Below are 6,190 nucleotides of genomic sequence, written 5' to 3'. Positions count from 1 at the left end.
CATTTTAATTTTGTTTTTAAACTTTATATGGTAATCTTTTTTCGATATTTGAAGAATTTTCAAGGTAACTTAGAAAAGGCCAAAAATGAAGGATCAGAAAGTAAAGGTTTGAGACCGGGCAAAGTGGCATAGATAATAGAGGCTTTGTTCATCTTCTCTTGAGACCACATGAAAGTTGCAACAGAAACGTGGAGTAAACACCAAGCAGAGTTGCCTGGAGTCTAGATAAACAGAAGCCCTACAACTAAGGAGAGAAATAAGAAACCACTCTGCAGCGGTAGGAGGTAGGAGGGGGAGAAGACATAAGGTTGCCCGGTCCCCAGCGGCTGAGTCGGACAGAGGCTACGGGAGCTGCAGACATTCCTGCAGACGTGTCCGCGACCAGACTTTCCAGGTGACGGACTTACTCGCTCTGGGCACCAGTGCTGGGATGGCTGCTTGGGGAGCACCAGGGACTTATAGGGGGACAATGAGTTGTTGGAGTGACGGCCGGAGTGAGGGCCAGAGTTGAGGCTTTCACCCAGGCAGAAGTGCGGGTGGTATCCATTGTTCCTCTGTTGAGCCCTCCCCCATCCCAGTGTTTGGATAGCAGAGTGACCTCTGCCCAGAGGATTCCCTGAAACTCCACCTCCCCCAACTCATGGCCCCACCCAAGCCACATCCAGGTGTGTCCTCATTAAGTCAGGTGCCCCTTGTTGAGCGGTGCCAAGACTCGCACTGGTGGCAGCTGACCATGGTTTCTGGTGTGGTTTCTTGAGGCTACTATAAGCACAGCACCTGTGGATTGTTTGCTAAATCTTAATAGGTGGCCCCCAGACGGGCACAGGCTGAGGCTAAACTTGGCCCGCAGCTGAACCCCTTTCAGGACTGTGCCACTGGACACCTACTACACAAAGCCACGCTAATAAGACCAGGAGACTTAGGGGCTTTGCTTAGCACATAGAAACAGACACAGAAAATCAGCTAAACTGGGAAGACAAAGAAGTAGAATCCATATGAAAGAACAGAACAGAAATCCAGGAAAAATGGAATCAAGCAACCTAATAGATGCAGAGTTCAAGACACTAATTATAAGGATACTCAATGAACTTAGGGGAAGAGTAGACGAACTCAGTGAGAAGTTTAAGAAAGAGATAAAAAAACATAAAAATGGAAATAGAAATTATAAAAGGGAACCAGTCAGAAATGAAAAATACATATCTGAGATGAAGAGTATATTAGAATCAACAGAAGGGATAAAGAAGAGGATTGAACCACCAATATAAAAGATGCAGAAGCCAAAAACACCCATTCAGAACATCAAGGAAAAAGCCAATATGATAATAATTTAAGGAGCCTATGGGAAAAAATTAAATGTAACAATATCTGTGTCATAGGGATATCTGAAGGAGAAGAGGGAGCACAAGAAGATGAAAACCTATTTGAAGAAATAATGATGATAATTAAAATGCCAAAGGTTAAATACAAAGAGAATCCTAAAAGCAGCGAGAGAAAGGCAATTAGTTACCAACAAGAGAGCTCTCATAAGATTGGCAGCTGATTTCTCAAAAGAAACTTTGCAGGACAGAAGGGCTTGGCACAAAGTATTCAAAGTGATGAAACCCCAGAATCTACAACCAAGAATACTTTATCCAGCAATGTTATCATTTAGAGCCAAAGGACAAATAAAGAGCTTCTCAGACAACAACGACAAAAAAAAAGCTAAAGGAATTCATCAACACCAAGCCAACATTACAGGAAATGTTGGAAGGACTTCTTTAAGAAGAAAAAAACATGTATAAAATGTTGGAGGGATTTCTTTAAAAAGAAAAAACATAAATAATGGTCATTATTTATGTTATTAAACATTACAGGAAATGTTGGAGGGACTTCTTTAAAAAGAAAAAACATGTATCAAAAACATAAATAATGGTAATAACTACATATCTATCAACAAATACTTCAAATGGAAAAGAATTGAGTGCTCCAGCCAAAAGATAGGGAGGCTGAATGGATAAGAAAACAAGACCCCTCCATATCCTGCCTACAAGACGCTCTCTTCAGATTTAAAGACACACACAGACTAAAAGAAAGGGGATGGGAAAAGATATTGCCTTGATGAATCTAGAGGGTATTGCACTGAGTGAAGTAAGTTGGATAAAGACAAATATCACATGATTTCACATATATATGGAATCTAAAGAACAAAATAAACAACAGCAACAAAAATGGAAACAATCTTATAGAGAATAATTTGAGGGCTACTAAATGAGAGAGGATTGGAGGGTTGTTGAAAAAGGACAAAGGGATTAAAAAGTATAAATGGATTGTTACAAAATAGTCATGGAGATATAAAGTAGCATAAGGAAAATAGTTAACAATGTTGCAATAAATATGAAAGGGAAGAGAGTACTAGATTTAGTGGGGTAATTACTTTGTGAGTTATATAGATCTCTAATCACTATGCTGTATAAATAAAATTAATATATTATTCTATGCTAACTATAATTGAAAAAAAAAACTCATTGAATATAAATATGAAAGGGAAGAGGGTACTAGATTTAGTGGGGTGATCACTTTGTGAGTTATATAGATCTCTAATCACTATGCTGTACAACTGAAACTAATATATTAGTATATGCTAACTATAATTGAAAAAACTCATTGAATTGTACAATGTAAATATGAGCAACTAATTGTCTATTATATTTCAATAAAGCTGTAAAAAAAAAAAAAGAAAGAAAGGTTCATGTGTTTATTTTTTTCCCCTCCTCTGCCAATCCAAATTAAGGAGATAATCACAAATGTGGTCCAAAAGACATCTCTTGAATGATCGAATTATTTGATAAAAGTGTATTTTTAATGAAATTATTTTAAATAATAGTAAATTAATTTAAATACCATTTTAAAATTTTTTCCCAGTTTCACTTGTTCCATTTTTACATTTCAAATGTAGGTTAGCTCCTACTAAAAATATGTGCTTTTCTGATATATGTGGGTTTGGTGCTTTAAAAAACTTGACTAGACTTGATACAGTTTTGAAATACCAACCTGGATCTCCATAGTGCATCAACCTGAAATATTTTGAGGAAGTTAGTGGTTCAAATGGCCTTTTGGGAGCAATGGATCTCATCTTTTTGACAAATTAATAAGAGGTTGATGAAAGGAACCAAACATTCACCGCCCAGTCTATTCTTAAGGACGGGCGGTGGTTCAAGCCCTGCTCTGGAGGCGGAAGCCAATGTGCCCTATTCGTGCAGCGGTGCCTGCGTGGGGGTCCCTGGCGCTGAGTTCTGCCCAGCCAGGGCCTCTGACCTCTGTTCTGGGGGTGTGGTCCATGAATCTTCCCTTCAGTGGAACTCGGTCCTATCTAATCTGGGGATTTGTGATGTCAGGAAGAGTGATGTGTTCCTGAGACTAAAATAAAATCAACCTAGGAACACTGAAAAATTTTCTCCTCTATCACTTATTCTCCTGTAAAGGTCGGTCTGTCTCCCTTTGTGGAGAATTGCAGAAATCTAAAACTGACCCTTTTCAGCACTTAGTGGAATCCAACAGCAGAGGAAAGAGGTTGTTAGCAAGGACAATTTGGTCTGTACCAACACACTAGCCAGCAATTATCAATCAGTGCGGTAGAGCTCCATTACCCAGGGCTGTGTGGAAACTAAGGAGTCTAGAAACGCCTCAGATCACCTAAGACCAGAAAAATCTGAGGCAGAACTTAAAGATGATATTTCCCCCCAGATAACACAGTGCATATTTTGTTAGTTGCTTGGAGAAAGCCTGGCAAAAGTGCTCAGCTGGTGAGCAAGAAAAGAGACAGGCGTTTTCTGCGCGAGGACCCCCCGGAGGAGCCCTTCCTGCGACCCGCAGGAGGGCGCGGGTGGGACTAGGCTGCGGAGTGGGGGCAGTCCTTCACTGAGGGCTTGATATGGTGGCTTTATTTGTTAGCCGGGTGGGTCCAGGCTGGGAAATGCACACTCGGCAGGGAAAGGGGAAGAGAGATCCGCGGCAGTTTTCTAAAAACAACACAGCTCAAGTCTCCTGCGTGTGCCCCTGCGCTCACCCCGCGGAGGGACAGACGGGTCAAACCCGGCTCCTGAAGCCAGCTGGCCGCCCAGTTCCCACTCGGAAGGAGGCGGGTATTTGTGACTTTGGGGCGCCCTGACCGCTGCACCCGCCCGGTTTCCCCGCTCTGTCAACCTGCCAGTTTCTGAGAGGCGCCTGCCTCTTCCTCCGAGCCTTGGACTGAGGTCGCTTGGAGTCGCCACAAATCTGATGATGCAGCTCGCCAAGCACAGCTGGGCACTGGGACTGGCCGGGGTGAGCCCGTGGCGGAGAGGCAGGCAGGGAGGCGGCGACGCGCGGGTCGTAGCCCAGCACCAGGGTTCCCTCTGCGGCACTTGCTCCCCCTGGGGTGGGGCTGGGTGCGGCTGGCGCCCCCGCCTCGCCTCCCGCCGGCTCGCTGGGGTGCAGGGCTGCCCACCGACCCGCCGTCTTCTCTTCTGCTCCAACCAGGCATTGGACTTAAAGCCTCGTAGTGCCATTTCCTCACCCTGAGCCTCTCAAAGGTCCGGGAGCCGAGAAAGAGAAATCTGTTACGAGAAAGGAAGCTCTCGCTTGCAGAGCGGGCTCGCGGCGCTCAGGGGGCTGGGTCACCGGCTTGGAGGCGGGGGCTCCCTGGAGTCGGCAGGCGGGTAGGAAAGCTTGACCCTGAGACAGACAGAGGGGAGCGCCGGCGCCGCCAGTGCACCTCTGTGAGCGCGGAGCCCACCCGCACCCCTGGGGGCGAGCGTCACTCCTCCCAGTCCCGACACACTAGCGCGGAGTCCCCGCCAGGGGCCCGCGCGCCTAGGGCTCCCTTTCTTACGTCCCGCCCTAGGTCTTCCGCCAAAACCTTTGACCAGAGTCTCCTTGCCAACATTTCTAAATCTCTTTTGCCAGCTCTTTGCGCCAGGTAGGAATAAGGCTCTGCTCTCGGGTGCATACATGAACGCCAATCCCCAGAAGGTGTCGTGACCTTTTCACCTTATCCTCGAACTCCTTCGGAGGGCATCCGAGGGCATTTAACTCCTGTCAAGGGCCTATTCGGGGGTCGAAACCTGTTTGTTCCCTGATACGTCCTTGCTATTCAAATCAGCAGAGCCTTCTGCTGCAGTTCTGAGAAAGCTTCGGGAATGGAACTGGAGGGCATTCCGCCCACCGCGAGGACGCGCCACCGTGGGAGGTGAGGGTGGGCGGGAGCTAGAGGGTCGTGGTCAAAATGGCCTGCGGCCGAGAGGGGGGTCCTGCCAAGAGTGCACACACCCCCTCCCTGCCGCCACTGCTTCACGTCCCCTGAGATGCACAGAAACCCCCGCCACTCAACCCCTCTTTTCCAAACCACACCTGGGCTTGGAGACGCGGGTTGGGCGGGGTCGGGCAACTGCTGCCTCCCCTGGCTGGCAGTCGTACCAGCTCCCGCCTTCCGGCGTTCCCGCTGCCCGGGAGAAGAGGACACCAACACCCAAGCCGCGGCGGGCACCTGGGCGCGATGGGCGTCCATTCGCGCTCCCTGACACTGGGCAGGAAGGCCTGGTCTGACTCGGCTTGACGTGGCAGCTACACTGCCCACCCTCGTACGGCTCTGGGGTGCGTCTTCCACTCCAGCCTTGCTCTCCGCCCCGTCCCTGCAGTCCTGAGCCAGGGCGTCCAGGGGTGCCCTGCGGCTCCTTGCCACAGGTCTCGGGCCGGCACCGCTGGGAATGGCAGGGGCTGGCGCTGCGCTCCTCCCCCGGCAGACACCCGCCGGGGATTCGGAGTTGTAAGGAGCAGCCGCCACCTCCCGGGCGCTCCGTGCTCCGGGCGGCTAGATCCCGGAGATCCTCCGCCAGCTGCCCGCTGCCCCCCGGGCGTCCCAAGCGAGCCAGCGGAGGTAGGACAGGCCAACCCTGTCGCCGGCCCCCACCCGAAGCACAAACGCCCTGGGGGCAGACCCCAGCGCCTTCCTCCTGTAGAGATCCCTGCAGGGCCTCCGGGAGAGACGGACAGACGGTGGGGGAAAGCACACCCAAGGAAACTTGTGCCTCCCGTCTCCTGTCAGACACTGACTGGCGAGCCAGTGCGGGTAGAGGGGCGGGAGGAAGCGAGGGAAGGGCTCCCGGAGGGGAGGGGGTGGACAGGAGGTGGGGGAGGAGGGGGTGCAGTTGGTGAAACTCCTCTGTCTCCCGCT

The sequence above is a fragment of the Pteropus alecto genome, unplaced genomic scaffold (genome assembly GCF_000325575.1).
Source record: "Pteropus alecto unplaced genomic scaffold, ASM32557v1 scaffold204, whole genome shotgun sequence".
Lineage (NCBI taxonomy): Eukaryota > Metazoa > Chordata > Mammalia > Chiroptera > Pteropodidae > Pteropus > Pteropus alecto.
Note: the sequence above shows the minus strand (reverse complement) of the source record.